Genomic DNA, 20824 nt, shown 5'->3' with positions numbered 1-20824 from the left:
GCCCTTGAGGCCCTCAGTGGTGACCGGTGACGGCCTTCGCTTCCCTGGGTGAGCTGCCCTCAAGGTGGGAAGGGAGGTCCTCGACGGTGGCGGCTGTTGGCCTTCGCCTCCGTGGGTGAGTGCTGCTCCATCCCCGGCTCTCCGACTCCTTGCCTGGCACCTTCCTTGTTGGAGGCCGTGATCCATCATCTTTGTCGACGCGTGTCCTGCAAACTAGTGCTGACTGCAGGTTCAGGAGTGGTCAGAGGAGGCTCTTGTGATGCGAAGCTAAACGTTTAATGATGGCGCTGCTGAGTGCATGAGCCGCGTCAGCCCAAGTGTCTGGGTAGGAGGGAACGGCGGGGTAGAGGGAAGACTGGACAGATGGGTGCTTTCCTCGGCCCCTGGGAGCACGGTCAGGTCCATGCTCAGACGTCCTGGTTTCTCCCACATTGCCATAAATAGCAAGGGAAGGACTCGGGGCACCCAGAGACCTCAGGGGTATAAGCTGTGTCCTCGCATGGCCCCAGCTGTGGCCAGTGATGTTGTTCTCTTTAACCTCAGACTTATTTTCTATGAAAACACAAAGGGACAGAAGTAGTTCAAGGTCCTCTAAAGACTTACATAATTGTTAATAGGCCGACTTTTATGCTTTCTTATGTATTAAGAGCAAATCATGAAACAAACTCATTTCTGTTTGAAGAAATCTTTACTGTTCTCATTTTTGTGGCAAGCAACATTGATTCTTTGCTTAGTGAGCGTTAGTGCCCTCCTGCCCAGTGCGGTTGCCTGGCGTGTCCTCACACACAGCTCTGTCCATTGGTCTCCGTTCACCTTTCCGCCTAGAATTGTAGGAGGGGCGCTGGGATCTTAGGGCTAGAAAGAAACTCTGAAGACCACTTTTAGGGGCGGCTTTTAGGGCTCTCCAGAGAGACAGCCAGCCGGGTGTGCGTGTGTCTCGGGGAGAGGCTTGCTGCAGGGGCTACAGAGTCCAAGAAGCCCCAGGACCCACAGCCTGCAAGCTAGAGTCCTGGGAGGGTGTGGCTTGAAGACTTGAGAAGCGGAGGGTGCAGATCCCACTCGGGTCTGAGGAGCTGAGACCCAGTAGCACGGGCTGCAGAAGACAGATGTCACTGGCCTTTCAGCCAGACAGGTGGAGTGAACCCAGTTTTCCCCACCTTGCTGTTTTACTCGGGCCCTGGGTGGACAGGGTGGTGTCCCCCACACCGGCGAGGATGGGTCTCCACTCAGTCCAGAGGCAAACATGCATCTCACCCAGAAATAATACAGAACCAGCCATCTGGGCACCCCAGGCATGCTCAGGTTGATGCAGAAAACCAACGCCACGCGTGGCCCTGACGTCTGCGTGTTCGCATCACTCCACGCACATTGCTCGGTCATCGTCTCGGTGAGTTTGTAAGCTCGTTGTGTGGTTCTGGGGCTCTTTGTCCCGGGTGGTGGTGGTGGTGATGACAGGCTCCCCACTGCCGCAGCTCAGGTATGGAAGGTGATGGCACCAACGGCTCCTTGTTTCTCAGACACTGGAGCGGGTGCTCTGTGCAGCCAGTTCCACCTGCAGCAGCATCTGTTTCCTATGCCGATTCCATTCGGAGTGTGCGCCTCCCTTCTGTTGAGGGTGTAGACTTCTTTCAGGGAAGAACTGTGTCCTGTTCGCCTATATCTCCTGTGGTGTATCTCATGGCTGAATAAGTAGCTATAGTAGTATACCTCGGTGGCTGAATGATAGGTTCATTGGAAGGAAAACTTGATACTTTTTTTTTTTTCTTTTTGGGATGGAGTTTTACACTCAACGCCCAGGCTGAAGTGCAATGGCATGATCTCGGCTCATTGCAAACTCTCCCTCCCGGGTTCGTGATTCTCCTCCCTCAGCCTCCCAAGTAACTGGGGTTACAGGCGTCTGCCACCATGCCTGGCTAATTTTCGTATTTTCGTTAGAGACGGGGTTTCACCATGTTGGCCAGGCTGGTCTTAAACTCTCGACCTCAGGGGATGCACCCACCTCGGCTACCCAAAGATCTGGGATTACGGCCATGAGCCACCACACCCAAGAACTTAATACCATTTTTTTTTAAAAATCATAATGGGCTTGTTAAACGCTTACGTTAATGTTTATTTTTAAAAATGTTATCTGTGACCTTTCAGCTTTTCATAGCACTTCTCGTGTGAATATTTTAAAAAGGCCCTTTACTTGTCGGGGAGAAGCGGTTATCCCTTTCAGCAGAGGGAGATGGAGGAACAGGACCTCGTGGGTCTGAGCACAGGCAGTCACCCCAACCTTGGTGATTGCTTAGGTCTGTTCTCCGTTCACCGTAGCGCATCCACTCTCATTGTCAGCTTAAAAATAAGCTTTTTCCTCTTTCTAATCAGAACAGTTAGTTTGTTAACCATCACGTTAAGGTATCGAGAATGATGGCTTTCAGGCCTCAGATATGACACAAGTAGTAAATGCAGCTGACCCTGAACAACATGGGTTTTGAGCTTCGAAGGATCACTTATGTTAATTATTTTCCAACCAAACCCTTACTGAAAAAACCTGGCTTTGTGGAGGGCTGACGTTTCCTACATGCGGTTCCATAGGGTGGCCGCGGAGTCCTGTGGATACGTAGATTTGGGTAAACTTGGGGGGTGTTCTGAAATCCATGTCCCTGTGTATACAGAGGGACAACTGCAGCTTTTTAAAAGTTTGTGTCCTGCCTTGTCCTAAAAAGGCTCCAAGGTGGATGCAAAATTATTTCATTCTTTTGGTTTTCTTGGTGGGATATTGATGTTTATTCTTCAGTGTCTAAAATCCTGAGTGAACAGAGTTAGTGCTTCAGGAACAAAGCCAGTCTGGAAACACATATTGAGATATCCACCTTTTCTTCATGGTTTCACTAAAGGCCATGATCCTATTTTATTCGGTTGAACTGTAGGAAACTGCCGATATTTGCTGTTTTTGGCCTACAAAATGGCAAGTTCGTACGATACTAAAAACAAAGGCTCCCTGGATGGGGAAAATAGGAATCGGTGAGAACCTGAAGTTGTCTGTCATGGCCTCTGAGTCACAGGTAAATAAACCTGCGTGAGGGGAAGTTGGCTGTACAGTATTTTCCTTCTGTTTTGAGACTGTCAGAAAAAGGTCAGTTCCATTGCGATGGGTCCCTTTTCCTCACCTTTGCTGCAGAGGGGACTTGCCATTATTCCTCTTGTTTCCAGCGCCCAGGAGGCTGATGTCACATAGAAGACCTGCAGGTCGGTGGATGTGAAAGAGACAATGGACACGCTGTGCACCTTGGGACGCATCTGAGAAGTGCGTGCTTGCAGCAGGTCTGAGGTGAGGGCGTGTTCCATCTCCTCTCCCTTCTCTGGCTTTGCAGGCCTTTGAAGTTGGTCCTGGAAAGTGAAATTTAGTTAATGCTGAATTAAGCTCCAGGTCAAAGCCTGGGGGCCGAAGAGACCCGCCCTTCACTAGGGGTGTGAAGCATTGGGTCTTCCCATCAGGAGGCAGCAGGGACTTGAGAAAGCCCCACATGCCCTCCAGTTCCCTTATGTTGAAATTTTTTGTACTTGGCCATGCCGGGTCATTTTGGGAGGTAAATGGGGGGTTCACATGGGGGTGTACAGTATTTTTAGGTGTCAGGTGCGAGAGTTGAATTTGTAGAAGCTGTCAGATAGGAAAAGGCCTGGCAGGGAGTGCTGTTTACAAGGAGCCGATTTAACGCGAGGTCTGTGCTCTGCCTGGCTCCGTGTCTGACCGGTGTCTCCCAGTCTGCAACAGGACGTTCACGTGACTTGGCGCCATCGTCCCACTCTGTGTAGACATCTGAGGATCTGTGCGCGGCTGCTTTGTGAGAATGAGTTGTGATAATGAACTGAGAAACAGTGAACAAACCCTGAATTGGTTAGCACTGGTTCCACGGCCACTTCTGCCGTGGTTGGGGTCATTCATAATAAAGTGTGCTGGACTCCTATGCAGAGCTCTGCATTTCAGAGGCCCTTTAACTCGGCAGCTAACCAGTCGCTTCCTTCAGAAGATATTTGAGTCCCCTTTACCTACCAGGGTGACCCTGGGAGTTTGAAGATGTGTGAGACAAGCCCTCCGTGTCTTGTGGATTTTACTGTCCAGAGGGGAGACAGAAGTGGATGGTGAAGGTGGCCCTATCAGAGGTCAGCGCATGTCAGTTTTATTTCTTCAGCACTTGCTGTGTTCAGGCGGTGCCCCGGGCCACGTGCAGAGCATCTGGGGACCCTGCCCATGGCATCCCAGGCACAGCTAGCATCTGCACCATCTTCATACTTGGCCTGAGTTTTGGGGAAGTACTGAGGATGGCTTCTGCCTTTGCTGGAGAGAGTTGGAAGTGAGGGCAGCCCTCCACAAGGAGATGATCGCCAGCTGATTCCTCAAGAAAGAGAGGTCGTCCCCACATGGTCAGAGCAGGGCAGCATGCACAGACCTGGGTGTGGGGTCTGGGGCATGTGCATCTGAGTGGGGTCTGCTGGGAGACAGCAGGGGTGAGGTGTGAAGGCAGTTGGAATTGACAGGATAAATGATCACTAAGGCGATGCTGGCAAAACATAAAATTGGGACTCTCTGGGGTAAACGTGGACTTAGGGTGACCCTGGGTGTGGGTGTTTTCAGGCTCTGAAGGCAGAAATTGGGGCAGAGCTGAGCCCCAGACGAGGATGAAGACCACCCTTAGGATGTTGAATGAGACAGGGGTGGAAACCCAGTGAATGTCCTAGGGTCAGTCCAGCAGGAAGGCAGCAGAGGAGACTGCTGTCCTCAAAGGCCTCGTGGGGCCTACCTCTCAAAGTGCTGGGATTACAGGCATGAGCCATTGCTCCTTGCCGATACTTTTAAAATTTCTAAGCTACTCTCTCTCATACCCACTCCCGTATTTTTTTTTTTTTTTTAGACTAGGTTTATGGCTATATTTTTTCCAAGGAAATCAAACAGTTACCCGTTTGAAGTACAAATAACACCGTGTTTAAAAACTGAAAATGCCAATTTGCATAGAAGTTTCCAAATACCCAGTTGGTTTGAGCCTTGCATTGCAGTGTCACTACCTGCTCTTAAATTTCTACACGATGTATAGATAGTGAGACAGGGACGGCTCGTACATCTTCAGGTTTCGATTCTACTAACTTGGGCTATATTTTCATTTATTTTGGCACACCTGTGGGTGTGGCAAGCAATGCCAGGGTATTTATTTTGAAGCTTGTCCATTAACAGTTGGGAAGATTTTCACATTTTTAGAATTTTCATAGTAATAGTTATAATTTACAAAGAATTTAAAATTGTGTAGTCATTATTTTGCTTTCTTCTAGATGTGCCCCGAAACAGGGTTGCTAACTATCATTCTACATCACAGGATTCAGAACAGTACCCTTTTTGGAGCAGATGCCTGTAATCGAGGAATTCTGCCTAGTCGGTTCACTTTAAACGTGTTTAAAAGTTTTTCTTCATCCTGGTTGGCACCTGTGGCTATGGTTTGTTTTCACTGCTGAGGAATATTCCATGATGGAAACTGTAACTCATCTGTTTTTCATATCGGTGGACATTTGGATTATTTTGGAAGGGTGTGTATGTCTATTCAGCCTTCATTTTTCCAGGATTTTTTGTAGAAGATAATGTAACAGTGTAACATCCTCTGCTACGGAGCCAACACGAACCCTGATGACAGCCACACAGACTCTCACACAGACTCTCAGGCCTTGTTACCAACGCACAGAACCATTTTCTTAAGTTGAAACACAGTAGCAGAACCTGAAGCCATGTGAACGGGTCCTCCGATCTTACACTTGGAATTCACTTTTTATTACTATGTCTGCTAATTAGGAAGCATATCAATTATACAGAAAACTGAGAATGTAAAGTTATATGTTTATAACAGAAAAAAACTTCTTTAATACCCCAGAACACATGGCTATGTTTTTCCCTCATGCCCCACCACTGTTTTCTTTGCTTGAAATGGGAAATGACACTTGAAGGCGGTTTTCTAGCGACTGTTAGACTGGCATAGTTCTTCAGAGACAGAGGATGTAAAGCACATGGAGAATTTCTGTTTGTGGAATGTGATTTCCCGGTCACCTCATTCAGGCTGCCGCCGCCTTCCCCTGTGGCCGCCTGCACCTTGGGACATCTGAGGAGGTCCCTGTTTCATCCTCTGGAAATTCTGAAAAGGAAGGAGAGGAGGGCGTGCAGGGTGTGGTGCATTTGTGTTGGTCCTTCGAGGTTTTATTTGGAGTCTCGGCTGCTTTGGTGGTTCCTGCCTTTATGTCCCTAGCTCGTGGCTTCGTCCTTGTGTCTAATTCACAGGCAGACAGATGGAAAGGGAAATTGTATTCAGCCAACAGCTTGATCTTATTCTCAAGGCTCAAATCGACTGGTTATTTGGAGACTTCTGTTCAAATGGGCATTTTTGGTTTTTAAACACGGTGTCTTATTTGTACTTCAAATGGGTAACTGGTTCTCTTGGAAAAAATATAGCCATAAAGCTGGTTCTTTAAAAAAAAAAAAAAAAATGGGAGTGGGTGTGAGAGAGTGGCTTAGAAATTACACCAGTAATGGTTGGGCGTGGTGGCTTAGGCCTGTAATTCCAGCACTTTGAGCGGAGGAGGCAGGTGGATCCCCTGACGTTAGGAGTTCCAGACCAGCCTGGTCAACATAGTGAAACCACGTCTGTATTGAAAATATGAAAATCAGCCAGGCATGATGACAGGTACCTGTAATCCCAGGTACTTGGGAGGCTGAGGCAGGAGAATCACTTGCACCCGGGAGGCAGAGGTTGCAGTGAGCCGAGATCGCACCACTGCACTCCACCCTGGGCGACAGAGCAGAAACTCCATCTCAAAATAGGAAGAAAAAAAAAATACACCCGGGTAATGGAAACCTGATTGCGTCATCTGTGATGGAGATGGCGGATTATTTCATTTTTAGTGACAGGATGAATTGGATATGTTTGCAGTATTGATCTTGACAAGGGAAATGGTGAGAACCAAATGTGCCTCCCAGCTTGGGCCTTGCCGTTGGCAGAAGACCCTGGCGGGCAACAGACTGGAGACTCGGAGACCGAGGGGAGAATTCTCACGCCTTGATAGTGGTGCAGTCTGTGCTTCTGGACTCCTGCTGGAGGGAGCGGCCCCTTTGCCTTGCAGGCTTTGGTGCAGTGGAGACCTTAGGACCTGCCCCTCCTGGCACACTTGTGGGTGTGGCGAGCAGTGCCAGGGCTGAGGCACAGGTGCTGAGCCCAGAATGTGGGACGGGAGAGGCTGCACATGCCGGCAGGCGTCTGCTGCAGCAGCCGGGGGTTTACGCAAGGGGGCGGGGCGTTGGTTTTCCTCCTTGAATTTGGGTGGGGAGGGTGTCCTGGGGTGCTGTGTCTGCACTTGTGTTGCTCTGAGGTCAAGTTGTGGCCTCGAGTCCCTGTCCCTCTGCCAAAGTGAGAGTTTGCCCATTTTCAGGTCAGATTTCCCTTGGGTTCGGGTCTCTAGGAGTGGGGCACATTCGAAGGGGGCGTGAACACGGTGGACGCGCGTGGGCCTCTTCCTCTCCCCTCAGCTCCTGGGTTGTGTGTGAAGAGCTGCCCAGTGGAATCCCTCTCCTGCCTGGTGTTTCATTCACCAGAAATCGTTCTTACTGTGGACTCGTGAGTCAAATGTAATCCAGGAATGGAACGTGCTGTTGCTGGATGCCACACACAGCATCAGGAGCTTAGTTGGGGATTATATGATCTTACCCCACACCTTAAAAGTAAAGACGGTAGTTGTCAGGCCTCTGAGCCCAAGCCAAGCCATCGCGTCCCCTGTGACTTGCACGTATATACGCCCAGATGGCCTGAAGTAACTGAAGAATCACAAAAGTGCAAATGCCCTGCCTGGACTTGACTGATAACATTCTACCAGAAATAAGTGAAAATGGCCGGTCCTTGCCTGAAGCGATGATTTTTTTTTTTTTTTTTTTTTTTGGTGAAATTCCTTTTCCTGGCTCATCCTGGCTCAAAAAGCTCCCCCACTGAGCACCTTGTGACCCCCACTCCTGCCCACCAGAGAACAACCCCTGTTTGACTGTAATTTTCCTTTACCTATCCAAATCCTATAACACGGCCCCACACTTACCTCCTTTTGCTGACTCTTTTCGGACTCAGCCCGCCTGCACCCAGGTGAAATAAACAGCCATGTTGCGCTCACAAAGCCTGTTTGGTGGTCTCTTCACACGGGCGTGCATGACAATAGTTAAGGGGATACTGAAGTCTTTGGCAGCTCCAAGAGCTTTTTCAGTTTGTGTCAGGACATTTTAGGCAGAAGGAAAAGCTTGCTTAGAGAATCTTACAGAAATGTTTGGTGCAGTGCCATTAACTCGTGGAATAAATGTGTAACTTTCCGTGGCGGCCCTCTGGAAAAAGATGCACTTTGAGTGCACCCTGGTCTGCTCGCTACAAGAATCGGCCGTGTCACCCCGCTTTCCGTGGGTCTGCAGGTGTGCGTGGTCCATTGCCCTGCACTGTGGCCATGGAAGGGAAGATGATCTGGAATGTTGGTGACAGTTATCGGTGTGTGTTGATGTGTGCTGCCTTCTACAGGGGAGAACATTTCTGTTTAATAAACATCTCATCACGGTGATGACTGTAAGATATTTGAGTCTCATTCAATAGTGTTTCTGGGTTCCTTCTGTTTTTAATCTGCTTTCTAGCACTAGGCAAGTGAAGACATGGAAAGTAAAAACCCATCGAACTTGTAGAGACATGGTGTTGTGTAGGAGCAGACTGTAGCCTCTGGCTGTGTTTAAAGATTATAGTGAACCTCTTACCTGGCATGGTCAGGGTGTAAATTATCTTGTTTAATCGAAATGTGTATGAGTCAAAGCTGGCGCCTGCATTGTTGATGAAATACCAGATTTTAAGGGAACATGTCAATGTGCCGTAAGATACCAACAAAGTTCCTCACTGAGGTTCGGCGCGGGTTCGGAGGAGCTGGGCCTTAGGTCACCAGGGTCGTCTCTGGGAGCAGATGCTCAGCGTGGGCATTAGTCGCTTAGCCTTTCCAGAGCCGAGGAACAGCTCTCTGTGATGGTTTCTGGAACCTGTATTTTGAGTCAGTTTGTCCCACTTGACTCGAAGTTGCCGCGCAATTTCAGACTTTTGCCTCCACCGTGCGCTCGTTTTCTTGTCCCCTGATAACTGCCTCGGTTGCCCCGGCCTGACATTTGAGCCTCGTCGTTCATGGACAGAGGTTCCGTGGTGGGGCAAAGGCCGCGCCTCCGGCTTGCACAGTTCCGTGCCTCTCACCATGGCTTATCACATCACTCCCGGGATCTCCCGTTTAGAGGAAGAGTGTCCCTTTCCTGCAGGCCCTGTGTGGTGTGGAAACCACCCCTACCTACCTTTCTCCTGTTTGAACTGTACCGTGAAGCTATTTCTGTTCTAGTCAACCGTCAGAATTTAAGGAACAGTGATTTATGTAACTTATCACATGCTTCTCAGCAGTTCTTTATGAATTTCATTCTGTTGTGAAATTATTGCAGTTTTCATGGCTATGCTGGTCTCAGGTTGTGGCCCTTGAAAGGAATTGCCTTCCCCATTGTGTGTTAAGGTTGTACCTGGGAGCTGTTGAGGCCTCACCTCTGCTTAGGGCAGTGGCTTTGCTCTCCTGACAAGAGGAAGAATCTTATTTAGAGCATTCCTAATGTGGCTTTTGCTTCCAGACAGAATTACTTTTTTCACAGAGACAGCCACTAAAGTCATAAATTATGCTCAGGACGGACACACGGGTCAGCTGACAGAGTGGAGTCCAGAACAGATCCAAAGGCGTAAAAGCAGTTCAGTGGAATTTGAGTCTTTTCAACAAATGGTGCTGGAATTACGGGACACCCGTATGCAAAAGAGTGAAAACAGGGAGAAATTTCTGTATGAAAATTAAGGTGGACCGTAGCCCTGAATGTAAAATGCCAAACTACAAAACCTGTAGAAGAAAAGGAAATTGTCGAGACCTAGGGTGAGAGCTCTTAGCCATACCATGATCCATAATCAAGGAAGAAAACAAGTGGGTAAGACTCATCAAAATTAAACTTCTAATATAAAAGACACCCCTAGGGAATTGAAGAGACACATTTTCAATAGATGGGGAGAAGATGTCTATGAACCATGCGGCCGGCAAATGACTCATATCCAGAATGCACAGGACTCCCACGGCTCATGACAGAGAACAAACCACCTTACTTAAAAGCGGAAGAGACCTGAACAGATGCTTCGCTGAGAAGGACGGGAGGATGGCCCGAAAGCATCTGAAATGACCTTCGGCGTGACTGGTTGCACCGAGATGTGCACCGAAGCCGCAGTGAATTTGTTCACACCCCTGCTGGAGCGCCTGACTAAGGTCTTCCAACAGCCCCAGGTGCTGGTGAGGACAGGCAGTCGGGACTCCTGTGCGATGCTGGGTTCAGCACGGTGCAGACAGCTTGGCGGTTTCTTACAAAACTGAACTCACACAAACGTGGGGCCCGGTGACCGCACTCCTGGGTATTTACCCTAGAGAAACAGAAGCTGATGTTTAAGAAAAACTGTGCCCAGATGTTAATAGCGCTGTCTATAGTTGCCCAACACGGGTTACAATGTGCCACAGCCATACGTGGAATAATAAACACCCAGCAGCCCCGAGGCCTGGCTGTTGATCACAGGACACCCTGGGTGCACCTCCAAGCACGATGCCCAGGAAATCATGATTTTGCGAGGGTTTTGCCACAACACTCGCTAAAGACAGACCCAGGGGATGGGAGAACACAGAGACGGTGGTTGCTGGGAATGGGAGGGTATGCTTATGAGGCCCCGTGAGTGGGTTTGGGGCTGTTGGACTGTTCTGCTTGTGTGATGATGATTATGGGAATATTTGTGCCGAAATTCACAGAACTGAACACTGTCCACTTTACAGTAATTTTTAGAAAGTGGTAATATGCTCATTTTCAGGACTGTTTTTAATGGAAGATGGAGTTTGCAGATGATTTGTTAGGGCAAACCTGTCTCAAGAGTCGGTAGATGATTCGTTAGGGGCCTGTCTCAGGGCCCTTGGGTTGGGTTGGATTGGGTTGGGTTGGGATGAGATGGGATGGGATGGGATGGGTTGGGTTGGAAAAGCCTTCCCTGTTGCGGGAAGGAGCATGGGGCATAGAAAGGATATCAGCAAAGAAACAGGTAGAATCCTTTGAGGAAACGTGTATTTCTAACTTGCTATAAGATAGAATTGGAAATTTTGATGGTTTTGTTTCCTAGAGTCTTGGTAGAATAGGGAAGACAGTGTAATAAAAGCTAATTTTGAAATGAAGAATTTGAAAGATTTTCAACAGCAATAGCTCTAGGAAGTCACCCTGGAAATGTTTTTAAAGATGTTCGGTAGCAATAGCTCTGGGAAGAGTCACCCTGGAGTTGCTTCTTGAGCATTGGTTTCCTGGCTGTATCTTCCGACTTTCATTTTTGAGTTTTGCTGTGAGTTGGGGATGTGTGGGAATAGCCATCCCCAGGTGTTGGGTAGGAGGCCCTGCAGGGGGGTGCATGTGCCCCGAGGCCTGAGGCACTGTTTCACCCTAGCTTGGAACATGGGGACTCTTGTCAGTGGCTGGAGTAAGAGTACCAGCCTGGCAGGCTGGGGGAGCCCCGGGGTGGTCTGGGCACTGTCCTCCCTGCCTGCAGGATGGCAGCTGGAGGAGCTCGAAGGCTGCCTGCCTCGTGGCTGTCAGCGCAGCAACTCCTCCTGGCCCTGGAGCAATCTTTGGGTCCATGAGTCTCTGCGCCGGGACTTGCCTCCTGGGACCTCCGCCACTGTCCTGAGGGCCCTGGTGCCACTTTCCCGGTGGGACCCAAGCCTCAGGCAGCTGCGACCCCAGATTCGGTTGCTTTCTCTGCCGTCTCATTCCAGCACGAGTGCTCACCTCACTCAATGTAGAGCCTCAGGTTCCTTCAAGATCCCCAGAGATGGAATCTCCCAATTTAACAAGATAGTTGGCGACAAGATTTGAGTGGCACTGATTTAACTCAGCTTCCAGAGTTTAAGTTCCCAAGACACAGTCCTGCTCCTTCCCTGGCGTCATCCTGTGTGGCTGGTGTGGATGTGGGGTTTCCGGAGGGTGGGGTAAGGCAGATCAGCAGCAGGCGGATGGCTCATTATTGGTCGCTCCATGCCTTGAGGATAACTAGGATTAATGACCTTTATAGGGCTCTAGGTTTGGGGTGGGTGTGTGTGTGTGTGTGTGTGTGTGTGTGTATATTTAAACGAGGTGGACACAGTTATCACTGCATTTTTCTGACATGAAACTTGGAGAGCAGAGGGTTTAGGAAACTCCTGAAGCCACACTGTCAGTGGGACCCGGGCGGTCTGGCCTTAGGCCCTGTACTGTTTGCCCCTCGCCACGCTGTCAGCAGTCCCGGGTGGTCTGGCCTTAGAACTCATGCTGGTTGCCCCTCCCTGCAACGTTATGGGGTTTTTCCTGTCTCTGGGCAGCATTTGATAGCTTGCGAAACAAGATCAAGACTTACTATGAGTGGATATGCCGTTATCTGAGATCCAGAACGTTTCCTGGACCTGGCGTTGCCGATGTCATGTAATGGGAGGTAAAAACATTTTCATTGTGGTCACTGGGGCTCCTGAAATGGTGTTTTTCCCAGTGAAAATTGACTCATAAAAATCTGTTAACTCAACACTATGTGAACAGGAAGAAGTGTATTGGGCTGTAGCTAAATGTCTCAGAGCCACAGAAGTAAATGAGGGCACCTTCCGAGCACAGCCTCCCAGAGGAGGCCAAGGACGTTTGCCTGGAGGGTTTGCCATGAAGCAGGACTCGGGTAGGGCTGGTCTGCCTGGAGAGGCCTCTGCCATGATGTAGGTTAGTTGAAGTAGTTGAGGGGTGCTGGCGTGAAGTCGGTGGTCCCCGAGGAAGCCCCTAGCAAGGCCGATTGCCGTGGGATGGAAAACTGCCGTTCAGTGGCTGTAATCCTGGCTGTAATCCCGGTCTGACCTACAATCCTGCACTTGGATACTTGGATCCCAGCCAGGTCAGATGGACCTGAAAGGACATTTGGACTGTGACGGCTACACCCACTCTCAGCATGTGTAGGGTCTCCTATGTATGTGTGTGTTTCCATTTTCTTTCAGCACAATTTCTCTCTCCCAGTGAAGTCGCGAGAAATAGAAGGAAACATGGAATGAAGATGTGATTGAGGAAAGTGTGGTGTGGTCTTCGACCTTATTTTGCTTTTGTTGGTGCTCAAGAACTCCACCTGACCTCAGAGCCGAGCGTTTCTGCCAGGAGGTCCTGCCTTTTATCCTACCCCGATGGCTGTTGAGACACTCCAAGAAGCTTCGCTAACAAGTTTCCTTTTCCTTTTACAGCAGTTGGATATATTTGCAGCAAAACAGAGGAATAACCCCCCAATATGGTGATGAAATGCATTTAAGTATAGATAACATTCAGTCTTGAAGGGCCTGGGATTTTAATCATCTTTGGGTCATGTAATTAGTGGTGTTGGTGATTAAAATCTCCTGACAGCTTTGTTCTGCCACGTCCCTCAGTTTTGAATGATGGTCTTCCTGGTTGTACCTTGGAGGGTCGTTTGTGTCAGTAGAGAACAGTGGTGGTGGTTCCCAGAGGCTGGGAAAGGACAGAGGTGAGGCCCCTGAAGGATGCTGGTCTTCCTGGTTTAGGGGTTTAGGGCTCAGCCACCTTCCTGTGTCCGTGTAAATTATACCCAGGATCATTTTCACTCGCCCCACTTTAGTTGAGCATTGGAGCTTCAGGATGTGTGTGCCCACGTCACCTGGGCTGTGATCCTGGAGTTGGGTGAGACATTCCCGGGTTTATAGAATTACTCTGAGATGATTGAAAACAGAAGAACTTGAGGCATTCATAATACTATTTCCTGAACATAACTTATGTTCAGTTCTTCAGAAACATTTATCTGAGGAAGCATCTATAACTTTCGTTTTGTGCCACTCAGTGCTAGAAAGAATTGTGCAACACCCAAGTGAGTGGCATTATTCCTCTCCCTCCACCATGCAAGCAAGATTAAAGGTACCTCTAGCTCTCCTCAGTCTTCTCGCCTGCAGGGCGCCTGGCGTGGCAGTGTGCTACCTTCTGTCTTCTTTTTGGGGAGAATCAGTCGTGTTTGTGCTGCTCAGCTCAGCCTGGTGCGGTTCTGTGGGTGAGGAGCTTGGTTGCTAGGTGACCCTCCCAGGCCTGCCTCCCACCTCCCTAGACCTTGTTCTAAACTGACAGATAACCAGTGTGTTTTGGAAGAGGACAGCAGCAGGGCAGGAGAGAGTTTGTTCAGAATTTCTCCTTGCACTGACGTTTGAGCCTTCATCCAGCCTGGGCCCTTCTACAGAGCTGCCTTTATGTGTTGCAAACCACTTCCTCCAAGTAACCGTGCTTTCAGAGGTTTGGAAATGTGACTTAACTCATCTTCAATTTAAAGCGTACTGTTAAATTTTAGAGTTGAAACTGATGTATTTTATGGCCTTTATTTGATTTCTCTTGATTTTTTTTCCCCATATGAGACATGGCATCTTAAGGGAGACAGCCTGGTGTTGGCCCTGTTTCCTAAGGATGGAAGTGAATTCTGAAAGCCCTTTATGTAGACAGTGAAATAATCAGGGAATCGTTATTATAGCTATGCCTGTCCATGTAAAGCGAGCACGACTCAAGCAGAAAAAAGTGCAGCCCGGGGGCAAGGTTAGCCCTAATGCTGTCTGTGCCTCACCTCCCTGCCATGAGGAATGGAAGAGCAAGCGCAGGTAGTTGAGTTAGCCTCCAAGCCCAGCCTGCGCCCCCCTCACATCCCTCTGCATCTGCAGGGGCACAGGCCGTGCTGCCATCCCTCGCTCAGTGCCACGGCTGATGCGTCAGAAACAGGGGGTACTGTCCCTCTCTTGCTCAGAGCCAGGGATGATCTTTCAGGATCCCTCGTGCTCATCTGGTCCTCATGTCTTCATCACCAGCCTCCTGCTGGTAACGGGCTTGTTATTACCTTGGTATGGGTAATAACATACCCATACCAACGTATGTAATAACAAACCATACCAACGTATGTAATTACATACCCATACCAACGTATGTAATAACATACCCATACCAACGTATGTAATAACCTATCCATACCAACGTATGTAATCACATACCCATACCAACGTATGTAATGACATACCCATACCAATGTATGTAATCACATACCCATACCAACGTATGTAATAACATACCCATACCAAGGTGTTGTGGGGCGGTGCTCAGTCCTCCGAGGGAGGGAATCAGCCCTTAGCCGATTCATATTCAACAGGACCGGGGAATGGGTTCTTGTTCCATGTCCTGGATGCCAGGAAGTCCTTGCCCTGGACCCTGTAATGCCCGGGGTCTTCCTGAGAAACGCTGGTGCCACTGGAACACAGCCCGGCCCCCTCTAGTTTCTCCGCTTTGTAACTGCACTTGTGTTTAGCAGGTCTTCCAGGACTTAGACGCTGCTTGGTGTGAGCCAGGTTTTGTGTGGAAAGAGGACAGATCCGAGCCGGTAACCGACCAGCCCAGAACCATCTTTTATGCTTCCAGATTCTGTGGCCAAAAACTTACCCGTGGACATTGAGGGTGATGCATTTCTGCTCCAAGACGTGTGTGGACGCAGCTGGAGGGATACAAAGGATGTGGAGCCTCTTCACTCCTGGCCTGGGCTTGGACCTGCTGTGCAGCCTCTCAGTGGCACCAGGGTCCCCTTGTGTCACAGCGGCCTCGGGTTGCTGGCACTGCCCCAGGATGTCCCAGGCTTCATGATGTCCAGGCTCCCCTGGCATGGAGGCCTCAGGTGCGTGGCACTGCTCTGATGGACGTCCCAGGGTTCATGATGGTAGGGCCTCCTTGTGCCATGGCGGCCTCGGGATGGTGGCACTGCCCCAGGGTATCCCAGGCTCCAAGGCCAGTGTTCGTCCAGAGAAGGGAAGTTGTACTGTAAGGTCTAGTCTCGGAAGATGCCTGGGGTCCTATCCTTCAGAGTGGTCCTACACTCACCACAAATCAAGCCAGGGGAGGCCCTGCCAGAATTCGCAGCTGTGTTTCAGGTCGTCCAACAAGGCTTCTTTTATTTTGGGTTATTCAGGTATATAATTCTTTTTCTGTTTGGTTTTTTTGAGACAGGCAAAAAAAACTCTTTTTGTTGCCCAGGCAGTGGTGTGAGCACGACTTATTACAGCCTCAACCTCCCAGGCTCAAGCGATCCTCCTGCCTCAGTCTCCTGAGTAGCCAGGACCCACAGGCACATGTTCCACGTGTCCCCATGCCTGACTTGTTTTTGTATTTTTTGTAGAGATGGAGTTTTGCAATGTTGCCCAGGCTGGACTCGAACTCCTGGACTTAAGCAGTCCAGCTGCCTCAGCCTCCCAAAGTACTGAGATCACAGGCATGAGCCACCGTGCCTGGCCAAGTGTGTTTCTAATTTCAAAGTTAAGAGGACCCAGAGTCAGTTAATGACGTCTCTACTGGAACATGCTGCTTATAGTACATTAGGAAAAATCATCCAGAACGTGGAAAATGGGCTGGACAGACACAGCCCTTTGAGGTTGTCCGATGAACCCCTGGGGTTTTTAACCATCTGGAGGGATGGACCATGTCAGACTCACTGTTGTCGACCGGCTGAAGCCGAGGTTTCATGAGGTTATGTGTCGGCTTGTAGTACTTTCTCTGGCAGAGGTGCGAGTGACTTTTGCTCACTGAGAGGCTCATCTCAGGGACTTCATGGCCTGAGGGACGGCAGCCTGTTTAGCTGATCGAGCAATCTCGCGCTACCCTTATTTTCTGAAACACCTATGAGTGATTTCCCACATGGTCTTTGAAGCGGCTTCATGCTCGCGCTCCTTGGTAATGATCGAATGCTTTTTTTGACCCCTCGTCCCCTTTCTTTGGGGTGTTCCAGTCTCAGTTCTCATGTGTTCTGCTTCTACGGGAATTTCTGAAGCTGCTGAGTGTAGAAAGCACTGAGGAGGCTGTGCTCCCACCCCTGTGAGCCTTCCAGGCATCATCCTCTCCCCTTGGTGAGGCGGCGTCCATGGCACACCGAGGAGGCTGTGCTCCTGTCCCCCGTGAGCTTTCCAGGAGTCCTCATCTCCCCTCCAGGGGGACAGAAGGAACCTTTCAAACCCTTCTTAAACTTGTTTTCATGTCTTTGTTTTAACAGATTTCTTTGCATCTTCTCCCTTATCCAGAAGTGAGGGTGAACGCTGAGTTATTCACGGGAGTCAAGAAACCACACGCAGCCCAAAGTGACGTTTGTTTCCCTGAAAGGATTTGTGTGTGTTCACCTTAAAATGCAACTCAGTAAAACAGGTGTGTTTTGAGGAATGACTTTAAATTACCCAGGTCAAAATGTGACAGTTAAATTTCATCGTCTCTGCGGGTGTCCACAACCCCCTTCTGTGATTGCGTGTGAGTTTGTGACTTGTGGTCATTTTTGAAGAAAGAAAATCTGTTGCTGAGGACTTCAGAGGGTGTGCTGGGATTGTGTAGGGTGGACATCGGGGGTTTCAGTGTGTGGCTTCCTTGAAGAGGTTCAAATTAAGGCTGAGACTCCCTACTCCAAAATGCTCCGAAACCTGAAACATTCCGAGCTTCCTCTATGACACTCGAAGGAAATGCTTTTCGGAGCACTTTGGATTTGAGGCGGGGGATGCTCAACTGGAAATTGAAATATTACAAGACCCTTCTGGCCCCAGGAGCTTGGATAAGGACATGGAGGGGGCCTGTGCCGGGTGTCCCTGGAGTGTGAGGCAGCCTGGGCTCGCCGGACTGGTTTTTGTAGGAGCCACAGAAGGGAAAGGGGGTTAAAGTGGCCACGCCTGACTCCTGAGAAGTCTGGACCAGAAGGAGGTGGGCACGGAAGGCAGCAGTTGAGTCCCCAGCGTCCGGGGCTCCTGTCCCTGGTGGAGTTGAGAGCCTCTTCTAGTTGTGGCCTCTCCCCTGTTAGCAGCCACTGAGGCCTGAAGGGAGAGAGGGCTGAGAAGAGGAGGGAAAGGATAGGCCTGCTTCTGGAGAGGGCCAGCATCGACCTGTGCTAGCCTCCTGTGTTACTCCTGCGTCCAGGGTGCACGGCCATGCCTCGTGGTGTAGTGGTTCCCGGGATGCACAGTACTCTTGTCTGCAGTAATGGCTTTGTCTCCGACCCTTGGAGGCAAGTTACCTTTTTCCCCAGTGAAAAGAGGAAAAAAATCTTACAGAAATGCATTGGTTCTAATGTCTATTTTCTGATAAGACATGGTCGCTTAGGCTAAATCTTTGGGAGGTCAAGGCAGGAGGATCACTTGAGGCCAAGGGGTTGAAGACCAGCCTGGACAACATAGCAAGACCCCATCTGTATAACAGAAAAATTAGCTGAGTGTGGTGGTGCGTGCCTGTGGTCCCTGCTACTCTGGAGGCTGAGATGGGAAGATCACTTAAGGCTACAGTGAGCTGCGATTGCTCCACTGTACTCCAATCTTGGCGGCAGAGCCAAGACTCAGTCTCAGAAAAGTTAAAAAAAAAAAATCCAGAAATGTCATTTTCTTTTTAAATCATCACAAAAGAAAAATCGGTTTTTTCTAAGAATGTAAAAGGAAAGTGATACGATTGTTTCTCCTTTTCAAATATTTACAGTAGTCCATCCACATCATCTCTCATCTCTCATCTCATTACAGAGCAGCAGGTTTCTTTGAGGTTAGTGGTGTTTCTCTGTGTCACACTTTGGAGAACAGCCAGCATGAAACCTTTTACCACGATCGTGTGCATTGTTTGTAGTCCCAATTAAAATCCTCTCCAGAGACGTCTGTGCTGTTTATTATAGCAGAACTTTGGTTGTGCTGAAATGTGCATTCAGCTAATGGTTTTAAGTTCATATCTGAGATGATGCTGTATAATTCATGAAGCATATGGGATCAGTAATGATTGAGGAGAATTCTGGCTGATGTCATTTAGAGGATATTTTTCACTTCAAATTAAAACTTCCTTCGCGATAGTCATTTTGGGATTCATTTAACTATGTGCTTTATTTCATAGCTCAAATTTTCGTTAGTCATTACATAACACAGGATTTTGAAAGCAGATTTGGCAAAATCTTTCTAACAAAATGTTTGCTTATGACATCCCAAGGAACAGCACTCAGAATTGCTGGTAACTGTGGTACATTTTAAGGCTGATGATAGAAGTCACTTGAACCGGAAGGGGTGCTTTGTGAGGCAGATGGGGTTTGAACCCCGACCCTCCTGATACACCAGCCCTGACCCTGACCTTCTCTCCTCTCCACTGGGAGATGAGAAGGGTGCCAGCATCCACCTCACAGGCCATCCTGAGAACCCGCGACTAAGGGCTTGTGTTCCTCTTGCAGGTGGCGCAGATGTGGGGGCTTGACGATATACACACTGCAGGCTGCCAGTGTCGGGGTAATCCAGTTTTAGTCATAAAGGTGGGATTTGCTTCGCTCCCCTGCAGACCAGGTGTGGTGCTGCTGTTGTAGCAGGTGTGTGGATCCTCTTGGGTGGTCCTCAGGTGGAAAACGAGTCACCGATTCAGATTCCCAGTGTTAGATGTGAGGGGACCATGGACCTCATGTGCTCAGAGGGGAGGAGTAAAAACCTTCCCTTGTAATTCCAGGACTGTCTATCCCAGGATTGCCAAACCAGTGGCTTTCACCTGACGCTGTCGTAGGTGACACTGTATGGAAATGAGGACTCATGTTCCGCATACCTGAGCCAGTACCCGTCTCTCTCCAGGGCCGTGGCCGAGCCCTCCTGATTTCGCTGGGTTGCCAGCCTGGGGATCTGTAAGCCCAGTGACGTCTCTGGTCTCGGCCCCCGCTCCCCATGGGGACAGGAGGTGGCTTCAGGAGGCTGGTGATGAATGCCTGAATGAAGCCGACTTTTGACTGCAGTTCTGTCTAAGGGCTTCCCCGGGTGTTAGATGTCAGTAAATGACACCTGTGTGTGGATCTCATGTGATGAGAGAAACAGTGGGGGAAACCAAAGCTTGTGGAGTCTGCAGGTTCTGGACTTGGGGGTGTGTGCACCTGTGTACTTGGTGAGGGGTGTGATGCCTGGAATGAGTGTGCACGTGTGTCATGTTTGTGCGTGTGTGGTGAGTGTATTTAGCAGGTGTGGGTGGAGTGAGCATGTTCATGTGTGTCGTATGTATTTGAGGGTGTGTGTGGAGTGTGTACACGCATCATATTTGGTGAGTGTATTTGAGGGTGTGTATGGAGTGCATACATGCCTTTGCATGTATAGTATTGGGTGAAGGGGTGGCGTGTGTGGAGTAAGCATGCACACGTGTATGCTGTGTGTGGGGTTTCTACGTGGTCCTCCCCTGAGCCTGCTCCTGGGCCCTGCTGTCCTGGCAGCTTTAAAGTTTGGTGTGTCTTTGATTCCCGAAGATTCTGGAACCAAATTCTGAAGCTGTGATCACAAACTTGCAGCCCTGGAGGACGCTGGTTCATGGAGCCGGCACGAGAGTCTCTGTGCTGGCCTCTCCCTGGGCTCTGTCCACAGAAGAGCATGTCCTATGATTGAGCTGTGCGGGTCTGTGGCTCCCCAGCCTCCAGTCAGCCCTCGGTTCTGTCCCACCTCTGTTTTTCTTGCTGAGGGGCTCCGGGAAGTGGTGCCTGGGATGGCGTTTTCACCCTGGGGTTGCTTCGCCAGCTGCCCAGGTGCTGGCTGCCTGAGCCCTGCTGCCGTCCTGGGTGGAGGGAGCTGTCGCGGTGACATCCCTGCACGGGAAGGCAAGTTTAGGAAGTGCCAGAGGTGAGTGTCTTCCTCCCACACTTGATTTTCTGGAAAGTTCTGGGTGTCTTATTTTTCCCTA

The 20824-nt window shown here is 49.6% G+C and overlaps 1 long non-coding RNA gene across 2 annotated transcripts in view; it reads left to right on the top strand.

Annotated features, from left to right (window-relative positions):
* LOC135967338 (uncharacterized) overlaps nt 1-20824 on the top strand; it is a 125621-nt gene that overhangs the window by 60662 nt on the left and 44135 nt on the right. The window contains exons 2-4 of one of the 2 annotated variants that reach the window (XR_010581360.2): nt 3196-3313; nt 15563-15812; nt 17178-17326. The exons of the other annotated variant lie outside the window; for it this stretch is intronic. This is a non-coding gene — a long non-coding RNA (uncharacterized lncRNA). The remainder of the gene's footprint in view (nt 1-3195; nt 3314-15562; nt 15813-17177; nt 17327-20824) is intronic. 2 annotated transcript variants of the gene reach the window in all.

The sequence above is a fragment of the Macaca fascicularis genome, chromosome 15 (assembly GCF_037993035.2).
Source record: "Macaca fascicularis isolate 582-1 chromosome 15, T2T-MFA8v1.1".
Taxonomy (NCBI): domain Eukaryota; kingdom Metazoa; phylum Chordata; class Mammalia; order Primates; family Cercopithecidae; genus Macaca; species Macaca fascicularis.
The sequence above is the reverse complement of the archived record's forward strand: the minus strand, read 5'-3'. Positions and strand labels throughout refer to the sequence as shown.